Source organism: Schistocerca cancellata, chromosome 6 (genome assembly GCF_023864275.1).
Source record: "Schistocerca cancellata isolate TAMUIC-IGC-003103 chromosome 6, iqSchCanc2.1, whole genome shotgun sequence".
NCBI classification, from domain to species: domain Eukaryota; kingdom Metazoa; phylum Arthropoda; class Insecta; order Orthoptera; family Acrididae; genus Schistocerca; species Schistocerca cancellata.
The window spans coordinates 587,973,168-587,985,211 of record NC_064631.1 but is presented as its reverse complement, the minus strand read 5'-3'; positions in this window follow the sequence as shown (position 1 = coordinate 587,985,211).

The window sequence follows — 12,044 nt, the reverse complement described above, 5'->3', positions numbered from 1 at the left end:
CCCTGGAAATGTCTTACAATTTAAAACCTGGTTCCTAAATCTGTGTCTTACCATTATATAATCTATCTGAAACCTTCTAGTATCTCCAGGGTTCTTCCGTGTATACAACCTTGTTTCATGATTCTTGAACCAAGTGTTAGCTATGATTAAGTTATGCTCTGTACAAAATTCTACCAGGCGGCTTCCTCTTTCATTTCTTCCCCCCAATCCATATTCATATTTGCTTCACTCCCTTTTCCTACTACCGAATTCCAGTCACCCATGACTATTAAATTTTCGTCTCCCTTCACTACCTGAATAATTTCTTTTATCTCATCATACATTTCTTCAATTTATTCGTCATCTGCAGAGCTAGTTAGCATATAAACTTGTACTACTGTAGTAGGCGTGGGCTTCGTGTCTATCTTGGCCACAATAATGCGCTCACTATGTTGTTTGTAGTAGCTTACCCGCACTCCTATTTTTTTATTCATTATTAAACCTACTCCTTCATTACCCCTATTTGATTTTGTATTTATAAACCTGTATTCACCTGACCAGAAGTCTTGTTCCTCCTGCCACCGAACTTCACTAATTCCCACTATATCTAACTTTAACCTATCCATTTCCCTTTCCAAATTTTCTAACCTACCTGCCCGATTAAGGGATCTGACATTCCACGCTCCGATCCGTAGAACGCCAGTTTTCTTTCTCCTGATAACGACGTCCTCTTGAGTAGTCTCCGCCCGGAGATCCGAATGGGGGACTATTTTACCTCCGGAATATTTTACCCAAGAGGACACCATCATCATTTTAATCATATAGAAAAAGCTGCATGCCCTCGGGAAAAATTACGGCCGTAGTTTCCCCTTGCTTTCATCCGTTCGCAGTACCAGCACAGAAAGGTCGTTTTGGTTAGTGTTACAAGGCCAGATCAGTCAAACATCCAAACTGTTGCACCTGCAACTACTGAAAAGGCTGCAGCCCCTCTTCAGGAACCACAAGTTTGTCTGGCCTCTCAACAGATACCCCTCCGTTGTGGTTGCACCTACGGTACAGCTATCTGTATCGTTGAGACACGCAAGCCTCCCCACCAACGACAAGGTCCATGGTTCATGGGAGGGGGGGGGGAGGGGGGCTTACTCTCTTATACGTACTTAAAATCTGGTACCTCCCAACTTAAATCTTTAGCAACATACACACACAGCCTCTGAGCCTTATCTTTACACCTTCCCAAGGTATTGTTTTCCCGACTCTACCCATTATTCCCGATAGATGATTTCTAACTCCTTCTTTTATAATTTTTATCTATGCTTCTCATAATTTTATACAATAGCTTCCTATAAATACTGTTTTTAATTACTATGCCTTACATGTCCATTATAGCCGGCCGGAGTGGCCGAGCGGTTCTAGGAGCTACAATCTGGAAACGCGCGACCGCTACGATCGCAGGTTCGAATCCTGCCTCGGGCATGGATGTGTGTGATGTACTTAGGTTAGATAGGTTTAAGTAGTTCTAAGTTCTTCATGAAAGAAGGTTGTATACCTGGAAGAACCCTGGAGATACTAGAAGGTTTCAGATAGATTATATAATGGTAAGACACAGATTTAGGAACCAGGTTTTAAATTGTAAGGGGGCAGATGTGGTCTCTGACCACAATCTATTCATTATGAACTGCAGATTATAACTGAAGAAACTGCAAAAAGGTGGGAATTTAAGGAGATGAGACCTGGATAAACTGACTAAACCAGAGGTTGTACAGAGTGTCACGGAGAGCATAAGGGAACAATTGACAGGAATGGGGGAAAGAAATACAGTAGAAGAAGAATGGGTAGCTCTGAGAGATGAAGTAGTGAAGGCAGCAGAGGATCAAGTAGGTAAAAAGACGAGGGGTAGTAGAAATCCTTGGTTAACAGAAGAAATATTGAATTTAATTGATGAAACGAGAAAATATAAAAATGCAGTAAATGAAGCAGGCAGAAAATAATACAAACGTCTCAAAAATGATATAGACAGGCACTACAAAATGGCTAAGCAGGGATGGCTACAGGACAAACGTAAGGATGTAGAGGCTTATCTCAATAGGGGTAAGATAGTACTGCCTACAGGTAAATTAAAGAGACCTTTGGAGAAAGGAGAACCACTTGCATGAATATCAAGAGCATTGTAATTCTGTCAGAGACAGCAAAGGACTCGGAAGAGCAGTTAAATGGAATGGACAGTGTCTTGAAAGGAGGGTTTAAGATGAACATCAACAAAAGCAAAACTAGGATAATGGAATGAAGTCGAATTAAGTCGGGCGATGCTGAGGGAATTAGATTAGGAAATGAGACACTTAAAGTAGTAAAGGAGTTTTGCTATTTGGGGAGCAAAATAACTGATGATGGTCGAAGTAGAGAGGATATAAAATGTAGACTGACAATGGCAAGGAAAGCGTTTCGGAAGAAGAAAAATTTGTTAACAGCGAGTATAGATTTAAATGGCAGGAAGTCGTTTCTGAAAGTATTTGTATGGAGTGTAACCATGTATGGAAGTGAAACGTGGACGAGAAATAGTTTAGACAAGAAGAGTGTAGAAGCTTTCGAAATGTGGCGCTACAGAAGAATGCTGAAGATTAGATGGGTAGATCACATTACTAATAAGGAGGTATTGAATAGAATTGGGGAGAAGAGGAGCTTGTGGCACAACATGACTAGAAGAAGGGATCGGTTGGTAGGACATGTTCTGAGACATCGAGGGATTACCAATTTAGTATTGGAGGGCAGCGTGGAGGGTAAAAATTGTAGAGGGAGACCAAGAGATGAATACACTAAGCAGATTCAGAAGGATGTAAGCTGCAGTAGGTACAGGGAGATGAAGAAGCTTGCACAGGGTAGAGTAGCATGGAGAGCTGCATCAAACCAGTTTCAGGACTGAAGACCACAACAACAACTACGTCTAGGGGACTGATGACCTCAGCAGTTAAGTCCCATAGTGCTCAGAGCTATTTGAGGGTTTAAATTTATTTACAATGTCAATATTGTATAAACACTTCCCCTAATCCGTTCTGGGATTAGCAATTAACGAAGCTTCGGCAAAAAAATTCTTGTTTCTTTCTTTGCAGTGAAATTATGATAACGCAACGTAATCCCAATGCTATGCCCACAGCATCAGTGTTCGTCTCTAACACGCTCAACTTAAAAACTGAAGGCGCTTCTTACTTTATTCGTCACTTAATTAAAAGAAACTCTCCTTTTGCTTTGATAAATCGTTAAATAAATAAGTAAAGCGGCTATAGACCCTCAGGTAAGTAGTAAAATTAACCAATGAGGTAATACAGTTACAAATATAACTAAATATAAATATATATTCTTAGCAAATAAATAAAAATTTTACTGGCTTGTACCAAGCCAAATAAAAGACATCGTGGCACTAATGATCAGTCATGTTCCCTAGATTAACTACTATAACCTCCTCCTGCGTTGGCAGAACAGGTGTGCCTTAAATCTTTACTTTCAATCATTGTACTAAACGATACACTTATTAGTAGCAAATACTGCGTATCTATATTATGTAGCATACCTAATCCATCGCAGAGCCCGTTGGTAACAAACTCTGCTGTTTCAACAGATAGTAAAAGGCATGACAACTTACGTAATGTGTATTTATAACTCAATATTCTTTTCATATGTGCTTTCATATTAATATGCTTACTATGATCAAACTTGAAATCAGTATGTATTTTAGCATCTCCCCTCTTTGTCAAATGACCTTTGAGACACGCTGTATTCAAACATTAAATCTACTTCTAAATAATTATTACAAATTAAATATTTTCACTGTTTTATATACGATCATCACTAGGACAACGAAATTCCTTTTACTGTTCTACCAGATTTGCCAAAAAAATAGTTATAGCGCTGATATATTCCAATTTTTCTCGTGCTTTTTGTTAGAAAGGTTCTTGTAAAGGTTTATCCAACCTAGCTACAGTGTTTGGGGCAAAAATTACGTCACTAAATCCTATACTTTGCTAAAACGCCTCTAATCTGTCTCGCTATCTGAGATGTGATTAATTAACGTCTTAGTTTCATTGTGTACCTGTTTAAACCGTTCCTTCATCTTGTTTCTTACCGGATTACTCTGTTTATTCAGCTCAGTCAGTAACTTATTATGCAAATTACTATTATTGTTTCTACATCAGAAATTTTATCTACTTTGGTAATTATCTCAATTCCTAGTGCATTCATGAAGGCCATAAACTCTTCCATTATGCGGGTGGTAACCGGCGTTCCTGTAGACAGACAACAATATATTCGCTTAATAGCACTGAAATACGGGCGCACTGTTTCGACACCAACGTTCAACACTTAACATACTGAATTTCTAAAAATATGTGCACATAATCTGGCCGGAGCACAGATCTTTCATTTCTTACATCATCCAGTGGCACTGGAGTTGCAGCTTTCTTCTGCTTCTGGACTTGTTGTCCATCCAACGGCCAAAGCTAGACTCCCACTTCACAGAATAGAGCAGTTCATTTGCAATGCTTCAGGTAAGCATTCGCTAAGACGTCTGTATAATAATTCACCTTCAAGACTTCCTCTTACCGTTTATAGGCAGTTTTCATTGCACAAGAAAATGCAGTACTAAAAAATCTGAGGAAACTGCTACGCAGGTAACTGAGGCTCACGTAACCTTACATGGTGTCTGCTAAAGATGCTCACTATTCAGAAACTTTTCACCAGAGACAGCAGAATACTGTTGCATATGATAGCTTGAAACTTACTTGAAAGCACAATTGCCCATCCAAGGACTAAACCTGAAACATGTTGCAGAAAAGACAGTGCAATTTTGATGTTGCTTGAGAGAAATATTGCACAATAAAGGATTAAATTTCTCGCTACATAAATTTCTGATATTCCTCATTACGTTAATCTTTTGTCTCAATCCACATTCACTACTCATTACATCCTCCACTCCATTAAACATATCCTTTTTGACTCTGACTGAGGATAGCGGTATCATCAGCGAATTTTATCATTGATATCCTTTTACCCTGAATTTTAATTCAACTCTTGAACCTTTCCGTTTTAGTCATTGGTTTTTTTATGTATAGAATGAACACAAAGGGCGAAAGACTACAACCCTGTCTTAGACCCTTTTTAATCCAAGCACTTCGTTCTTGGTCTTCCAGCCTTATAATTTCCCCCTGATCCGTGAACGTATTGTATATTATCCCGACTTTTCCCTACAACTTTCTCAGAATTTAGACTATCTTGTACTATTTTATATTGCCGAGCGTAGTTTGCACATTCACTTATAGTACTAACGTGTCTCGGTTTTTCTTTAAGTCTTGCTTGCATTATCAGGTGGAACATCAGAACTGCATGTCTGGAGTATCTGTGTTTCTTTTTCTAACAGATCCTCATTTTCCTTGCTCATTCTTCTGTATGTTATTCTTATAAGTTACTAGTACGCATATGCTGCTAAGCTGATTGTGCGATAGTTTTCTCACTTATCTGCCCTTGCTATATATATAATCTACACAGTCCAGAAGACAGCAAGGGCAGATAAGTGAGAAAACTATCGCACAATCAGTTTAGCAGCATATGCGTACTAGTAACTTATAAGAATAATATACATTCAGTATTAGAGCTTAAGACTTGAGATCAAACAAGACAGAAGCATACATAACACCTCTCCATGTTTTCTAAAATATTTGGAGGACATGGTAACCAAATGACTGTTCGACTTGGAGTGAAAAATCTTTGAGACTGGAGACATACAGTCAGACTTTGGCGATATATATATATATATATATATATATATATATATATATATATATAAGAAGAAACGGAACTCGATATGGAAGACGTGGGGGATTCAGTATTATATATTATATCGAGTTCCGTTTCTTCTTCTATATATATCTGACATACAGTCAGACTTTCGCAATACACAGGATGCGTAAAAAAATATATACACACTTTGAACTGTCATAGAATGTTTATATCCCGTTCTACAAGGTTAAATATTTGTGAGAAAGTAATGTTATGTTTCTGCAACAGGTGGCAGCAGTGGCAAGGAAGTAACTGCAACATGGCGGACGTGCGTTTGAGCTTTGAAGCGCGGAAGCAGATAATTAAGTGGTACTGGAAGTTTGAGAATGTAGCTGCGGTTCGAAGACAGTGGAGAAGTGAGTATGGTGCAGAACCACCTTCAAGGTTAACAATTACACCTCTACGACACAAATTCGAAATTCGTGGAACAGTGCGTGATGTGCATAAAGGTCGATCAGGGTGACCTCATACAGCTACAAGTGATGATTCCACAACTGCGGTCTTGGAACTGTTTCAGCGTGCACCTCAAAAATCTTCAGGGCAAGCGGCACGTGAGAGTAATTTTAGTTCTAATAGTGTGCTACGCATTCTGAAGAAAGGCAAGTTTCGTGTGTACATTCCAAGGTTCATGCAACAGCTAAGTGACGACGATCGAGATCGAAGGTTAGAATTTTGTGAATGGGTTCGGGAGATGGAGAGACGTGAATCGGGATTTATGGGTAGTATAATTTGGTCGGATGAAGCCCAATTCAAACTCAATGGAACTGTCAATTGGCACATTTGTGTGTACTGGGCTGGAGATAATCCTCACATTACAGTTGAAAAGGCTGTGAATTTGCCTGGTGTAAATGTTTGGTGTGGTTTGTCTGCAAGGGGACTCATTGGGCCTTTCCGCTTTGAAGGTACTGTTACTGGAGAAACGTACCTAACAATGCTTGTTGACTCCATATTACCAACCATTCGTGCATTATACGGTAATGATGAGTTTTATTTCCAATAAGATAGCGCCCCGCCGCACTATCATAGGGACATACGGGCATACCTGGATCACAATGTGCCAGGCCAGTGGATAAGATGCAGGGGACAAATCGAGTTTCCTGCACGCTCTCCAGACCTCACGCCGCTTGATTTCTTCTTATGGGGCACAGTAAAAGATGAGGTCTACAAACGTAAACCACTTAACCTGGACACACTTTGGAATGAGATTCAGGCGGTGTGCATAGAAATCTCATTGGAAACTATGGTGCGATGTACAGAGTCAGTGGTGACTTGTACTCAGAAATGTATTGATGCTGAAGGCCACCAGTTTGAACATAAATCACATTTGCAAAGTACATTTATTTTTCCAATTGGACTTTAAGCTTTCCATTCCCAGAAATTTAACATTGTAGAACGGGAAGTAAATTTTCTATGACGCTTCAAAGTGTGTATACACTTTTTGACGCACCCTGTATATTGCGAAAGTCTGACTGTATGTCTCCAGTCTCAAAGATTTTTTACTCCAAGTTGAACAGTCATTTGGTTACCATGTCCCGCAAACATTTTAGAAAACCCAGAGAGGTGTTGTGTATGCTTCTGTCTTGTTTGATCTCAAGTCTTAAGCTCTAATACTGAATCCACCATGTCTTCCATATCGAGTTGCATTTCTTCTTCTACATATACCGAGGGAGGTGGCGCAGTGTTTAGCACACTGGATTCGCATTCTGGAGAACGACAGTTCAAACCCGCTTCTGGCCATTCTGATTTAGGTTTTCCGTGATTTACCTAAATCGTTTCAGGCAAAAGGCAGGACGGTTACATTGAAAGGTCACAGCCGACTTCCTTCCCCATCCTTACCTAATCCGTTGGAACCGATGACCTGGCTATTTGGTGCTCTTCTCCCAAATAAACCAACCAACCTGCTTCTTGTATAACCTCTCAGACAAGTCCTCCCCGACGCAGAGATCTTGAAGGTATCATTTCCATCCATCTGCTCTCTCTTCTGCGTTTAACAGTGAAATTACCATAGCATTCTTAACGTTTGCCACTCTTGTTTTTAATTTTACCGAAGGTTATATTTCATTCCTAAGTGACCTATAGTTCTGTATTCCTGTCTTTCCTTTACTTTGCTCTGCAAAACTTATGGACGAGATAGATAAAGTAACATAACATATTAACTACTCATTGTAAATGGATGAAAGCTCGGGAGCACTTGTTAGAGGCTTTCCGGTCATGCGCAGGAAGTTGGACGTCACTTGACGTGATGTTAGCGTGATATAGCACTAAATGGGGCTGGGCCACAACCTCGAGGCAAAAGACAGTTTGTGTCGATCAGCGAGCGGTTAAGGTGCACTGTGATGCCGTTCTTCATTACAACGTGGCCGAGATGGCCAAGAGACAATATCTGGAAGAGCTCACACAGCGGAAAACCATCGGGAAACTGGAAGAACGACAGCGTGTGATGAGTGTAGCCCAGGAGTTTGGTAGTGCTCACAGCATTGTTTGACGTGGAAGGGGAATGTTTCGGACAGTAGGTAATGCTGACCGAAGGAGAGCAGGGTTCTATCAAGGTCAACTACAGCAGCAGTTGACCTTTGCATTGCGCAACAGGCAAGAAGAGAGTCACGTCAAGCAACGGTTACAATTGCAACCACATTTATTGGGACCACAAGATACGCAATCTTACATTCAACAGTGTCAGAGCGACAGCATGGTGATGGTCTCCTTACCCGACGAGCAGTTCGTTGCATTGCGTTGACACCCGCACATCGGTAGCACAGTTTGCGATGGTGCAAAGAGCACAGAGACTGGACCACTCAGGAGTAGGATTGTGTCTCTTTTCTGAGATTCATTCTGAGTAGTGATTCTGGATGAATTGTCACATGGCGAGAAGTGGGAGCACATAATGCGAACAGGAACGTTGTCGAACATAATAGTTTTGGCGGTCCACGTGGTCATGTGCAGAGAAATAATGTTGCCTGAGCGTTCTGGCTTCCGAATATTTAAACATAGTACACTCAACGATCGACGTTATTCTGACATATACTCCTTCCCCATGTGCGTCTTTTGACAATCCGTAGCTTCATTTTTATGAGTGACAATACACGATCACATCTAACAGTGCCGGTGGAGGAGTTCTAGGAATTAGAGGATATATGAGAAAGGGACTGGCCTGTCCTTTTCCCCGACTTAAATCCCATCGAGCACGTGTGGGATTCATTGGAGAGACGTACTGCAACACGCCTACATCCACCTGTGAGTACTTGCCAACAACGCTGGTGGAGGAACGGGATGCCCTACCATAAGCACTCCTTACTAGCGTTGTGGGCCGCTTGGGAGCACACTGCAGTGCTTGCACCGCTGTCCGTGGTGATCACACACTCGTCCTCTGCAATGTCCAGGGGACCATCACAAATAGTGGTGACTTCAGTGTAATTATTGTCTCTGAATAGAAGCGTCAGTTGTTTGGGTCTCATTGCGTATTTCTTTCATTTACCTTTTGTACTATACTGTAGCAATTCTTTCTATGCGTGGTCCAAATTTCATCACGCTTTGTATTCTGGCAGTGACACATCATTCGAAAGTTACTATCGTACTTGGGGTTTACACACTGGAGTACTTCTTCTGTTAGCAAAGGTTTATTCGCCTTTAACTTCCTTGTATCTATGTTTGTTGTCCAGTTTTTGTCACTGTCCATTTCTATTCAACTGATCTACTTGCTGTGGTATTCATTATCGCAGGATCTCCAGCCTTAGAGATCTTCAAATGCATATCATCATTCCCCAGTAGTTCAGTATGCCAATTCTTTTCACACTGATTCTTCCTGTGATTCTCTTAAACTTCGCTGCCGCAGTGGCCAGCTCTACCGCAATATCCTTTGTTTCAGGAGTGCTAGTTCTGCAAGGTTCGCAGGAGAGCTTCTGTTAAGTTTGGAAGGCAGGAGACGAGGTACTGGCAGAAGTAAAGCTGTGAGGACGGGGCGTGAGTCGTGCTTGGGTAGCTCAGTTGGTGGACCCACAAAGATGCTTCCCTTACGGGACGTCTGTTAGAGGAATTGCTGCTGGCGTCTCTTCTGCCACCTGTCAAGGTTGCGCACATTACACCCTCACTCTCGCACCTCTCGGGTTTTATTCTTGAGTATAGTTATGTGCACCCAGACCTTCCCGACACTCGCACTCCCAAGGCGAGAGACGTCGACAGGATGCTGCTGAGGTCCATCCCTCCCATTGTGATTGAGAAGAAGAGCCCTACGACCCTATGGCCTGCAGTGTGGAGAGCAGTCCAGAAGCCATTCCTCCCCACACGGGTACGAGCCGCGTGGTACCAGGTGGTGAACGGGAAGGTTGTAACTCGACAAAGACTGCACGCTATTGGGATGACGGATTCCCCCCTTTGCCCACGTTGCCACCTCGTGGATAATGACGAACACCGTTTAACATGTGGATTGGCGTTAGAGGTACCTGCCTGCTACCTACGTATCGCGCCTCGCACAATTGAGCCACGGCTCCTCCTTTGTCCAGAGGATACTTATTTCCCACCTGCGAGGACTCACGCTCTCACATGGTTTAAAGGCATGTCCATATACTACCTCTTTCGAGATGACGAGAAGATGGTGCTTGATTACTGGCAATTTCTCCAGGACAGTCATAGCACACTTGAGTGTACACCCTGATACCGACAACTATTTGCTAACTATTTGCGCAGTGTCTTCAATAGCCCCCCTCACAGTTGGGGAGTACCGGGCAGAGAATGACCACCTTCATGGGGCTCCACATGCTGCGAAATGTTGTACCAATTGGGAACGTGGAATCTGTACGCAGATGGGCCATGCACATGGAATGGCGTGTGGGATTTGGTTACATTTTTCTTTCTTTATTCTCTGTCAACACACTATTGGTTTCAAATTCTATTTCATAGTTTAGGAGGAACTCTTTTTCTGTTGTTGCTACGGATGTACATTCTAATTTTGTTTGTCGTCACTGAAAAACACCCTTTTCCATATTACAAACAAAAAAAATTGGCAGAGAAATAATTTACAATAAAAAAAATAAAAAAACAATAAAACATACTAAAAAACAAAAAAGTACCAGTGGATACACCGGTAGAAAAAAAAATGTGGTCAGCGCGACATGTTAAAAAAAAAGGTTAGCGTAAAAAAATTAAAAAATGGCCAGCGCGACGGACTGTAAAAAAAAAACTGTTAGAGCACTTGCCCGCGAAAGGCAAAGGTCCTGAGTTAAAAAAAAAATGTTGGTAGAGCACTTGCCCGCAAAAGGCAAAGGTCCTGAGTTCGAGTCTCGGTCCGGCACACAGTTTTAATCTGCCAGGAAGTTTCATATCAGCGCACACTCCGCTGTAGAGTGAAAATCTCATTCTAGGTTTAAGTAGTTCTAAGTTCTAGGGGACTGATGACCTGAGATGTTAAGTCGCATAGTGGTCAGAGCCATTTGAACGATTTTTTCTCTTGAACTTCAGGCTGCTCTTCATCATTAATAAATTGTAGACTGAGTTTCTATCTGCTCCTGAATATGCCATGCAATTCAATATTCGATTTCGGAATTTCTGCCTGACCTTGATGTGAACCAGCTGAAATTTTCGCGTGTCTCTGGGCCTTTTCCAAGTATATTTCCTCCTTTTGTGATTCTTCAACAATGAATACTCTAGTACCAGCTGAAATTAATAGTATAATTCAAGTAGTCTTCCTCTACTCTCATGCTCAGTACCTGGCCCATATTCTCCCATAAGTCTTTCTTCTATTCCATCTCCCTTGAAACACCCCCATTTAATTCCTTTACTGGATTTTGTGTAATTTATCGAAGCCGCCAAACAGTTAATTATTATGATTATATGACCTTGTGCTTAATGGTTGAAAGGCTATCGCTTTTTTTGCTGTCGTTGCGGGGGTATTTCAACCGAGTGTGGCTGTTCTGAGACTGAATAGTTATTGATTGAAAGTTGTCTATTATCAAGGACCACAAAGGTTGCGATGTACAAACTGATATACACTCCTGGAAATGGAAAAAAGAACACATTGACACCGGTGTGTCAGACACACCATACTTGCTCCGGACACTGCGAGAGGGCTGTACAAGCAATGATCACACGCACGGCACAGCGGACACACCAGGAACCGCGGTGTTGGCCGTCGAATGGCGCTAGCTGCGCAGCATTTGTGCACCGCCGCCGTCAGTGTCAGCCAGTTTGCCGTGGCATACGGAGCTCCATCGCAGTCTTTAACACCGGTAGCATGCCGCGACAGCGTG